The sequence below is a fragment of the Sus scrofa genome, chromosome X (assembly GCF_054392235.1).
Source record: "Sus scrofa isolate SSC_HxYL_T2T_F1_AM1 chromosome X, Sscrofa_HxYL_maternal_Yorkshire_Landrace_v2.0, whole genome shotgun sequence".
Lineage (NCBI taxonomy): Eukaryota > Metazoa > Chordata > Mammalia > Artiodactyla > Suidae > Sus > Sus scrofa.
In genome coordinates this window covers 27,854,211-27,866,356 of record NC_139401.1, presented here as the reverse complement: position 1 = coordinate 27,866,356, position 12,146 = coordinate 27,854,211, and the positions used below count along the sequence as shown (strand labels likewise).

Here is a 12,146-nt window from a genome sequence, read left to right as displayed (position 1 = left end):
ATGGAATGATTGGCCATTGGGAACCTGCTGTATAGTACAGAGCTCTACCCAGTATTCTGTGATAATCTACCCAGTATTCTGTGGGAAAAGAATCTGAAATAAAATGGATATGTGTATATGTATGACTGGGTCACTTCGTTGTACAGCAGAAATTATTACAACCTTGTAAATTAACTTCACTTCAATAAAACTTTTTTTAAAAGGACCATTTTGCCAAATTGTACAAAAGCTGACCGTACTTTGACGCCAGTGATGCTCCAATTTTAACGTGAATTTGGACCACCTGGGGATCTTGTTAAAAATCCAGTTCTGATTTAGAGGTCAGAGTTTGAGCCAGTTCTAACAAGTTCCCAGGTGATACCAGTGATGCTGGCAACACTTTGTGGAACAACGGCCTAGAGCGGAGCTAAAGGGAACAAGTGGTCTCAATGAGCCTGAAAGAGCTTCATGATTAGCGCTTGAATCTTCAGTGGTTTTTGCAGATCTTGGTGTTTGTGCAAGCCTCCTGGCTTTGAACGCTACGGATACCTCTTTTCTGTGGATGGAGGGACTAGAAACCAAACGAAGGGTAAGTCTCTGGTGGGACCAGAGCCAGGGCCACCTCACTCCCATGGCATTGATCTCCCTCTACACTAGTAAGTTACAATTTATGATGTTACTCTTTTTGCCAACTAAGTCATTCTTTTCATTAATTTAAAAAGATTTTACTTGTGCATGGGTGTAACGTGGACTCGGTTAACCGCTTCTTTGCAGTCTCCAAAGGTTTTGTATGTAAAGCCCAATGAAGGTACTTCTCAGGAGAAGGTTTAGAAACTGTGAGAGTAGAGGGATAGAAAAAGAGGTATAAAGGAATGATGCTTACAAAGGATTTTTCTTAAGTGCAAAATGGACATAATGAGCTGACGACTAAGGTTGGAGTATAGATTTTAGGTTGAATGTAAGTTTTCGATGAAAAATGGCCTGTTTGGTTATATTTAGTGGCAGGGAATCAGGAATAATCCTGTCGATGACTTTGATACTACTAATTGCTCAGAAACTCCTTAAACAATTTTCTGCCAGTTTGTTTATTTTATTCTCTGTCAGAAGTAGCATGCAAATGTATAGAGTTTTAATTTCCTTTAATGCTCTGGAATATTCAGATAGAAAGGCATCATCAAGTTTTGTTGTGACTATTAGCTCACATTCATTGCTCTGTGATAGAATAGCCTAGCCTTAGTAGAATAGAACACTCTCAATAACTCATCCCCAGAATAGTATTTTTCCCCCCTGGAAAATGCTTATTTTCTGTTGGGAACTGAAAATATCAAAATTTAAAAAGGCTCTTCCATCATTCAGATGAAGTAGAATGTAGTTGTTTGCCTTTCCTTTGGCAGATAGGGTTATTGGAGACTGAACAGAGAAAACAGTGGCATTATGTAAGGACAGACTCTCATACCTCCAGAGCCAATTAGTTGTCAGTTAATCTTATGTTAAGAGGTGCTGGGATGAGGTAATGATGTTAGTGAAAGTAATTTACCAAAAAAAAAAAAAAAAAAAGATTTCTTTTCATGTTTATTTACATAATTCTCTTATTTTTAGCATCTTTAGCATTTTCTTTTGGGGGGGGGGATATGCCTTTTCCTAAGCATGTTTACCAACTCAAAGCCAGAATTGTGTTTAAAAATATCAATTTAATATAACTTAGAGCAGCAGTGTTTTGTCCCCTTCCATTTATGTTGTGCAGAAAAACAGACTTCTGTGTGGTGAAAGTGTGTTCAGAGGAAAGCTTTAAATTGGTGGCTAGTAGCCCAGTTACGAAAAACTTGGCTGCTTGCTACTCCTTGGTAATGTGTTCTACAGGCTGTTGTTTTTTGCTGATGGCCTATTTACAGTGATTTACTCCAAATATGTGGGTGTCTTAAATATATGGCTGTTGTCCAAAAAAAAAGTCAGTTTATTTCTAAAGGATGAAATGAGAAGCAACAAACAATAGCTTCTGTTGATCCTCTACTAATTCTCGGATTGAAAAAGACCTGCCATAGAGGCTTGAAGGCCAGGAGATGAATCAGCTTAAGAGGGAGGGAACCTGTTTAGAACAAAATGGTCACCTAAAATGGTCCCCCTGCACATCCACTGTGGTCCCAGCACTGAAGGTAATGGTGTGGACAGAGGGAAAGAGTTAGATAAAAGCCTGAACCTTTAAGAAACTTGTTAATCTAATTGATGAGGCTGAATACCATCCAAACAGAATGATGAGCTCAATTGCAAGTCAGAATAAAAAATGACACTGTACCAACTTAATATATTATGAGACACGCAGAGGATAAGGCAACAGTTCTTTCTAGGATTAAAAAAATTATTCAATTAGAGTTGAAAAGGCTCAAGTGATTCCAATTGAGACCTTTCTCTAGTTTATATAGACCCATTAATCAGTGCATTTGAGGTTAATTTTTTCAGTCATTTATGAGTTTACCTAGTATGTCATAATTCAGTATCAAATATTCCATTTCTTTGAGCACACCTACATATGACAAGCATTGTACTAGGTCTTAGTGCTGTATAGAAAAATAATATATGGTTATTGATGTTCAGAAGCTCCAAATGTAGGGAGATGAGAGGTGTGTGAAAATGTAACTACAAACTGATGTAATAGTAATTATCATATGAGAATACATAAAATGATATAGGAGCATAGAGGACAGTTATCAAGTGTACTTGAGGGATCTAGGACAGGATTCTCAGAGGAGGTTACATAAAGGGTTTTTGTAAAAGCTCTCTGAGATGCAAGTGCACCTATTAAGTATGGGATCATACTGATTTTCTAGTGAAAAGTCTCAACCAAGAAACAAAGTTAACTTTTGCCATAGCATTCATTTAGTGATTCTGTGCTAACTTTGTGTGATCAATTTTGTTCTATTTAAAATCTTCACAATGACTTCATTTATTCCAGAATTTTGCACTGTCAATCTTGAGTTTAAAGCTATATGTCAATAACATGAAAAATTACCATTTTTCCAGTTCTAGTCTTTTCAAAAGTCTATGTGTAATAATGAATTATTTTAAGTATTTTAAGCAGAAGGGATTTAATATAGGGACTTAAGTGTTTACAAATGGAGGAATGAAAGTTAGCAACCTGAAACTGGGCTCACTATAGTTGAGCTTCAAAGAGAAGGAAGATGTTGTTGGCACTATACCTGCTGTGTCACATCTGTCTCTCATACCCACAAGTTAATGACTTGTCGCCAGGACCCTGAGTCAGGCCACAGACAGACATATTTTTATGAATGCTTTGCAAGCAGTGACAAGTAGTCACAGCAGGAAGATAGCCTCCAAGCCATTTGATCCTCAGAGAGGGTCTCACTGATGGAAACTAATTACCATTAAAAGACCTAGATTGAAGAGAATATAGTAATATAATTTTAGCTTTCTACATTATAAAATATGAAGTTATATAGAAAGGAATGGAAATAAAAGGTACCAATAAATAGTTTTGTTTTCACTTTTATTTTTCAAATGTATTTTACTAATTTTACTAATACTTTCCTAGGATTTGATTAGCCTTAACAATAAATTGTATAACTATATTTAACCTAAATACTAAATATGTATTATTAGTAACTAGCTTACCTTACTTCTTGAACAGATCTACTGAAAACTGACTGTGCCATGCTAGTTCATAGCTGTTGAGGATACAGCTCTGTGTTGAGTATACTATGCTACTTGTCTTCAAGAAATTTATAGTCTATCAGGGAAGATGGTCTGTAAGAAATGACCGTCCCAAAATGTGTGCTTAAAATTACTGAAGGGAAAAGTAGGATGTATGATAGAACATCACAACACGGAAATGTAATACTGATTTGGGTGGGCAAGAAAAGTTCTTTTTTTTTTTTTTTTTGTAAGTAACATGACCTGAAAGTTCCGAAAACACCAAGGGGGTGAACTGGGGGAAAGAGGTTTGTAGGCCAAGAGAACAAGAGGGAAGTCTGGAGATAAAAAAATTCTGGAATTTTGATGGGATTATAAGAAGATTTCTGGCTAAGGAAGGGTGGAAAGGTTTTTCCAAGGTGGATGAATTGTGTTTTTTTCTTTCTTCAATTGTTATAAAGTATACAGAACATGAAACTTACCATCTTAATCATTTTTCATAGATTTTTATTTTTAATTGTGGTAAAATACATGAAACGTAAAATTTACTATCTTAACCACTTTTAGGTGTACACTTTGGCAGTGTTAAATACATACAGTGTTATGCAACCAACGTCCAGAACTTTTTCATCTTCCCAACTGAAACTCTAAGACCATGAAAAACAACTCCCCATTCTCCCCTCCTCTGAGGCCCTGATAACCATCATTTTACTTATTGGTTCTTTTGTGACTGGCTTATTTCACTTAGCATAATATCCTCACATTTCATCCATATTGTAAGCTGTGTCAAAATTTCCTTCATTTTAAAGACTGAGTAGTAGTCCATTGTATTTATATACCACATTTTGCTTATCCATTCAGTAGCGGATGAACACTTGGTTTGCTTCTACATCTTGGCTATTGTGAATAATGCTGCCATAAATGTGAATGTAAAACTATTTTTTGAGATCCTGCTTAGAATTATTTTGTGCACATACACATACAGTAGTTCTGTGTTGAACTGTCTTAAGAACTGCCAAGCTGTTTTCCAAAATGGCTGCACCATTTTACATTCCTACTTACAGGGCACAAGGGTGGCAATTTCTCCACATGTTTTACGTATATACACAGACAGCTGTGTTTTATGTATATACACAGCTATGTGGAATAGCTGGATCATATGGTAATTCTGTTTTTAATTTCTTGAAGAAATATCATACCATTTCCTATAATGTCTGCACCATTCTTATTTCTGTTTGCAGTGCCTAAGTTTCCAGTTACTCCACAGCCTTAATAAAACTTGTTTTCTGTTTCCGTGATAATAGTCATCTTAATGGATGTGAGATAATTTTCATTGTGGTTTTGATTTGCATTTCCCTAATGATTAGTAATGTTGAGCTTCTTTTTGTGTGCTTATTGGCCATTTATATGCCTTCTTTGGAGAAATGTCTAGTCATTTGCCTATTTTAATTTTTTCTAGGCATCTTTATATATTTTGCATATTAATTCCTTATCAGATATATAATTTGCAAATAATACTACCATTCCTTGCATGTCCTTATCTGTTGATTGTGTCCTTTAAAACATAAAAGTTTTTGGTGTCAATATAGTCCAATTTGCTTCTCTGTATTCTTGTTGCCTCTGTTATTGGTGTCCTAGCCAGGAAATCATTGCCAAATTCATTGTCATGAAGCTTTTATCTTTTCTACTAAGACATTTATAGTTTTAGCTCTTACATTTAAGTCTTTGATCCATTTCAACTTAGTTTTTTATGATGCACTCTCTTTTCATTCTTTTACATGTGGGTGTCCACTTTTTGCAGTAATGTATGTTTAAAAGACTGTATTTTCCCCAGGATGAAGTTTTTAATTTTATTTCACAATAAATATGAAGATTCTTGAAATCGCCTCTCTTTCATTTCTTTATTAATTTTCTTTATTATTTTTATTTATATACATACTTTGAATATGTTGATAAACAAAGTTTTTATTATTGATAGTATTTTTCCAAAAACCTCAGTTCGTTCTTTAAGCTATCCAAAACTGTTGGTCACCCTGATTTTCATCATTCTTATTCTTAGGGCATTCTCATGCCATTTATCTACTCCCTCCCCTATGCTTTCTTGTCTCTTTTCACTATCAATGTACTCAGTTGCTTGGGGAACAATTCTTCCCTCATTTGTCTTACAACATGGCAACATGGCATTTGTATATCTGCATTCCACTGAATGTATATTCCTGAAGTTTCTTCTTAATGGCTTCTCTGAGGAGCTTTCCTTATTTAGTCTTCATTCTGTTGCATTTGACTATGACTCACTCCATCCTAAACAGTTTTCTATACTCTCTCCCCATACTGACATTCTGATAAGACATTTTTCTGGATCAGTGAATTTCAATTTAAAGTAATTTATTTAATACCTCTCATTATATACGTGAGATATAAATAAGAAATACAATATTCCTTATCAATAATTTTTGTATTCAGATTCTTCTATGCTGCCTCCCTCACTAATTCTGCCACTTTCTCCTGGTATTTCTAGTACACCCTTAGCTCTCTGTTCTCTTCTTTGTCCCCTTCCCCCATTATAATTGTATACATTCCTTGCCGCCTCTAATGGGCAGGGAGCAGGACCATTATGCCTCAGAGTTTCTAGTTCAAAGTGTTACTTTTGTGTAGAGTTGATGCTAATATATGTGATCTGAATTATGGAAAGTCTATAAAGATCAAGATCAATTTAATTGGGGAAAAAGGTAAAAAAAAAAAAAAAAAACACCACTCATTGTATGTTAAAGTAGAAGAAAATGAACCACAATAGCAGGCTTAAGAAATGAAAATAGGCGTTCCTGTTGTGGCTCAGTGGTTAATGAACCCAATTAGTATCCATGAATATGTGGGTTCCATTGCTGGCCTCGCTCAGTGGGTAAGGATCCGGTATTGCCATGAGCTATGGTGTAGGTCACAGGCTCTGCTCAGATCCCACATTGCTGTGCCTGTTATATAGGCTGGGGGATACAGCTCTGATTAGATTCCTAGCCTGCGAACTCCCATATGCTGTGGGTGCGGCCCTAAAAAGACCAAACAAACAAACAAAAAGACTAGGGTAGTTATTAGGTAGGACATTAAATAATATCCCTACAGATAAAGGAATTTTTAGAGACATTTCTGAAGCCAGGACAGAAAGTTAGAAAGACCAAGTTCTGAGAATGAAGAAACAGTTAAAATAGAAAAGCACCATCAAATTTTGAAAAGATAAAGTACTCTTAGCATATATGGCCTCAAAACTGAGTTCTGTTAAGATTATGCATACAACCTAGGTAATTGCTTAGTTGTAATACATACATTTTTTTTTTAGAGAAAGGAAGAATGAAACATAATACAAGTAGATAAAGGGAGTGTTTTAGGGTTTAGAAGTCTCTGACTTTACCAAGAATTAATTACAAGGTTCTTAATGGGATCAGGATGGAAAGGGAGGGAGATATAGCTGATAGAATAACATGGGAGATAAGAGTGGATGTTTTTGAAGAAGCATGTATTTGCAAATAATCGCTAGTGGGTATGTAGTAGCCTTTAGGCAGGAGACTAGAACAACTCATTTAAAATCTAAAACAAAACTTACTTTTACTGATTTTTTTTCTGTAAAGGCAAATAATGAAAATGGTTAATATTAGAAAAGTGTACCGTTAATAAGAACAAAATTGATCTGTGTTATAGATTTTATATTATGGATTCTGTAATTTTAACATAGAAAGATAACTCTAAGTGTCCCCAGGTCTACAACTCTCTTTTGAAAGAAGCAAGAAAAAATACCTTAGGAGTTCCCATCATGGCATAGCAGACAAATCCGACAATGAACTCTGAGGTTGCTGGTTCAATCCCTGGCCTTGCTCAGTGGGTTAAGGATCTGGTATTGCTGTGAGCCGTGGTGTAGGTCACAGACACAGCTCGGATCTGGCATTGCTGTGGCTGTGGTGTAGGCTGGCAGCTGTAGCAACAATTGGACCCCTAGCCTGGGCATCTCCATATGCCACAGGTGTAGCCTTAAAAAGAAAAAAAAAGAAAAAAAAAAGAAAAAGAAAAAGAGAAAAAATAGCTTCTTCTGCATAAACCACCATGCTTTGAGTCATGTGACTTTATTGTCCTAGACAAAACTAATTGAATCATAAATTAATGCTGAAACCAAAGGTAACCAGCTAAAGATTGGACCAGGAGCTGAATAGGTAGCTTGCCATAAGAACTCTACCCTATATGGGCATGCTATCCTGATTGCTAACTGCCAGGCTCAGTAGGATCCTCTCACTTAGGGAGTTTTGTTTGTAACACAAAAATATACACACCAAGGGACACATAAACAAAAGCAGTAATAGCAATAGAAGTAGAGGATATAGAAAATGAAACAACAAATAAGAAATAGAAATAGAGAGGGATGGAAGTACCCTAAGTGTCCATCAACAGGTGAATGGATAAAGATGTGGTGTGTATACACTATAGGATACTACTCAGCTATTTAAAAAATAATGAAATTTTTCCATGTGCAACAACATGGATGAACTTGGAGGGTATTATACTAAGTGGAGTAAGTCAGAGAAAGAGAAATATTGTATGATATTACTTACATGAGGAATCTAAAAAATAAAACAAACTAGTTTTGAATGAATTACACATAAAAGTGAATATCAACAAGAGAAAGAGGGAAGGCTGGAAAGGCAGAATTATTACAGAAGAGAATAGGTGCCTACTTCTGGAGGAATGATGCAATAACTGATTCCTTGAAGCTGGTTGCCCGTCCTGAGTTGTAAAGGACTATTGTCCAGTTAATTCCTAAGTCCTGAACAGGAGCTGTTGAGAAGAGAGGTTTTCTGTGACTCTTCATTTCACTGGGAATGCATTGTAATACCATTTTATTACCTATCTAAATTTAAGCAGTTCTTATGACTCAAAGATTCTAACACAAGATCATGGAGCACATTTTTTGGATATTTTTCTACACATATAGCTGTGAATTATGAGCATCTTATTATGTCAGTTAATTTCTATAATATCTTTTTTCCTGTCTGCATAGTAGTTCTTCTCATGGATATACCATATTCATTCAAATCATCACCTTTTCTTGGATATTTACATTGTGATTGTGGATACTAAATGTTGCAATGAACATCTTGTGGATATCATTATTTTCTTAGGATAAATTCCTAGGAACTTTGTATGTCAAAAGATATGATCATTTTAAAGAAAAATTTCTCCCTAGAAAGATGTACTAATTTATATGCTTATCAGAAATACATAAAATTACCATTCACTTATATTCACATCCCCATCAATACTGAGTAGTACAATTGAATTTAAAAATTAACAATTTGGAAGATTAAATGATGTTATTGCTTCAATTGCAACTTATTAAATAAGTGGTAAATTTAAGACTATTACATTATTAACCATCCGTATTTATTTTCTTTTTGAATTACCTATTCATATCCCCATACAGTATTTCTAAAAATGTAATTTTCATCTATTTTTTAAGAACATCTATGTAGTAAACCAGTAACCCTTTGTTTGTACTAATATTTAATTTTTTCTCCTGAATTTTAATTCACCTTTCATTTAAAAATAATGTTTATGGCAAAAGGCTTTTTATAAATTTATATAGAAGCATGTCACTTTATATTTTGAGATTCTAGACTGTATGAGTCTGTTAAATGACAAAATCTTCAGGGTGGGAAATTTAATTTTTTTTTCTCATTTGATAATAAGAAATGCCATTTTTAAAGATAAAAATCAGATAGCTTCAGACAGTTTCACATAGTAATATTATACATGTTTCAAAGTTTCATTACTTAATTGATATAAAATAAAAAGTACTTAAGTATGAGAACTGATCCTTTTTCAAATTTTATAATAAATGATTATCTTGGAGTCACAAATATGTTATTAAACTCTCAAGAGGCATACCTTGTGATGTGTTCAAAATGGTAAGAAGGCTGTATTTCCTTATAATATGTGTAATTTTATGCATAAAAGTATATATTCAGATGTCAAATTACTTAGAGAAAATAAGTGGTGGGAAGAAAGAAAATTACTAAGCCTAACTCCAAGTGATTTAGTTATCAAGGAAATCTGCATATGCCCTGATGTCAGGAAAGCCTTTTACAGTAGATCTGATAAAAAGTTATTTTTTACTTGGTTTTCCTTTCACCCATTATTTCCTCTGGGAATAGCTCAGATGATGCAAGAGCATTACTGCAGACAGGACGGCTCTGCTTACTGTAATGTTGAATTCATCACAAGTTTTTTTTTTTTTGTTTTTTTTAAAAAAACTCCAAAATTCTCAAGTAGATATTTGTTGTGGGAGCTTCAGTGGAAGAATTAATCATGATCACATTTTTGAGAATTACTTCAAATACACTTGTACATGTCTTCCTAGTAGTTCTGCATCATTCTGATTAATTTATATTTGTAACTCTGGTAAATAAGAATGCTCTAAAGTGTGCATATTGCATCTTCCATGCTATAAGATTAGCTGGAAAAAGATCTGTTGGAGAGGAAAGACAAACACACAAACACACTCAAGTAATGACATAATGATGACTATACTATCTTCCATTTCATGTACTAGTTGCAAGTACTACCTTTTCACCTTAAAAAAAATGTATGGAAAAGTGTATAGTACTTTTCTGTGCAATCATTTTAGCAGCTGATTATAAGCTATAGTGTTCTATTTTCTCCTTATTTTAGAATTCTAGTCCTGGGTTTCCAACTAAACTGTGAATTCTTATGTTTCATTATATAATACACATAAACTAGCATATTTTCAAAAGTAGATGTATCAGATGTCATGCAGCTCCCTTGCTGGAACAACCCAATTATCCAAGTATAGATCATGATAGATATTAGACACAATTTACTAGTCCCTTACTTTGTAATGCCCTGCAAATAGACCTTGAAAGCATCTTAGGAGGGTCTAGTTTGGGAGTCCAGTTATTTGTATCCCCTTTATTGAAGAATGCTCTTCCTTTTTGTGAGCTGCTCCTTCCTGTTTACTTAATGTGTAGATGATAACCTGTAAAACTAGGTTATGGGAAGCTAGATTTCCTTTGCATCAATATCTGAGTAAATCTTAATGATAAAATTGTTGGTTTAATATTTTCTACTCTCAATTCTGAGAAGAAGGAACTGAGATTCAAAGGGGCTAGTTTGCCTAAGTACATACCACTAGTAAGGTGGATTCATATTTCAAACCAACATCATTCTGACTCTGAATCCCATGTATGTTGTTTCCACAAAATTGTGTTGGCAGGTCACTGATGCTTGGAAAGAAACATTGAACTTATGCTTGTAGAAGGTAGTAACTGCATCTGAGTCTAAGTGAGAAAAGGGCATTTCAGGCAAAGGACATAGCATATATATATATATATATATATATGGCATATTCAAAGGCTCAGATCTACACAGTAGTTCCAATCTATTGGTGAGGCTCAAGATTCCTGAACCTCTGTACTGTTGACATTTGGAACTGGATTATTATTTGCTGTGGGGGCCTCTTTTGTATACTGAAGGGTCTCTATCCACTAGATGCCAATAGCACTACTGTCTCCTGGTTGTGACAACCAAAAATATCTTCCAACATTGCCGAATATTCTCTGGGGAGCAAAATTCCCCAGATTGAAAACCACTCAAGTGTAGAAAATGGTGGGAAGCAGATGGCTCATTAGGGCCATCTATATAAGAAACAGAGGATGGAAGAGGAAATGTCTAAACAAGGAGTTACGTGATCAGATTTCCATTCTGGAATGCCGAGTAGCAGTTATGAAATTTTAGGATAGTCCAAGGAAGAATTAATGGGGGTGGGGTAGGGAGGGGAGACCTAAACTGAGAGCAGGAATGGATGGAAGAAATCAGAAAATCTTAGCTGATTAGACTTAAGGATTGGTGTTAGGATTTTAAAAAGTGAAGTTGCTTTGGTGAAAGAAATAAGGAATCTCATTTTGAGCATGTTGATTTCAAAGGGCCAATAGTATATCAAGGAAGAAATACTGAGCAAATATTCCTAGATTTTTGAAAAGAGCTCCATAAGTAATCAACATGTAAGTGGTAGTGGATCCTATGGGACAAGATGAGAAGATGTATAGAGTGAGAGAATGAGATGTGAATCAATAATACTTAAGCTAACAAGTCTTATGATAGGAGGTGCCATAAAGATTAGGAGTTGCTTAAGAGGTAGGAGGAAGGAGGTGTCACAGATATTGATGATGTAGGGACCAACAGTGCCAACTGTTGGTGAAAATTCATGTTAAGATAACTCAACATGATTTTTGGTCTTTGGCAGCGTGGAGGTCTTTAGTAACTTTAATAAGAACTGTTATAATAGAGTGGAAAAGATATAATTCAGTTTGCTTTGGGCTGCTCACAAGCCCAGGGAATCTAAGCATGAAGAGAGTGAAGCAATACTTTCTTTGAGGTCACAATAACACATTACTCTAGGAGACCCAAGCTGCTCCTGTTGTTTGGCCATGAGATATAAATGGACTGTTACAAACAGCCATGACATA

The 12,146-nt window shown here is 35.0% G+C and overlaps 1 long non-coding RNA gene across 1 annotated transcript in view; it reads left to right on the top strand.

Annotated features, from left to right (window-relative positions):
* The first annotated feature begins 468 nt into the window (after window positions 1–468).
* The window catches only part of LOC146394522 (uncharacterized), an 88,602-nt gene continuing 76,924 nt past the window's right edge, over window positions 469–12,146 (top strand). Inside the window, exon 1 of the long non-coding RNA XR_014835855.1 lies at window positions 469–568. This is a non-coding gene — a long non-coding RNA (uncharacterized LOC146394522). The remainder of the gene's footprint in view (window positions 569–12,146) is intronic.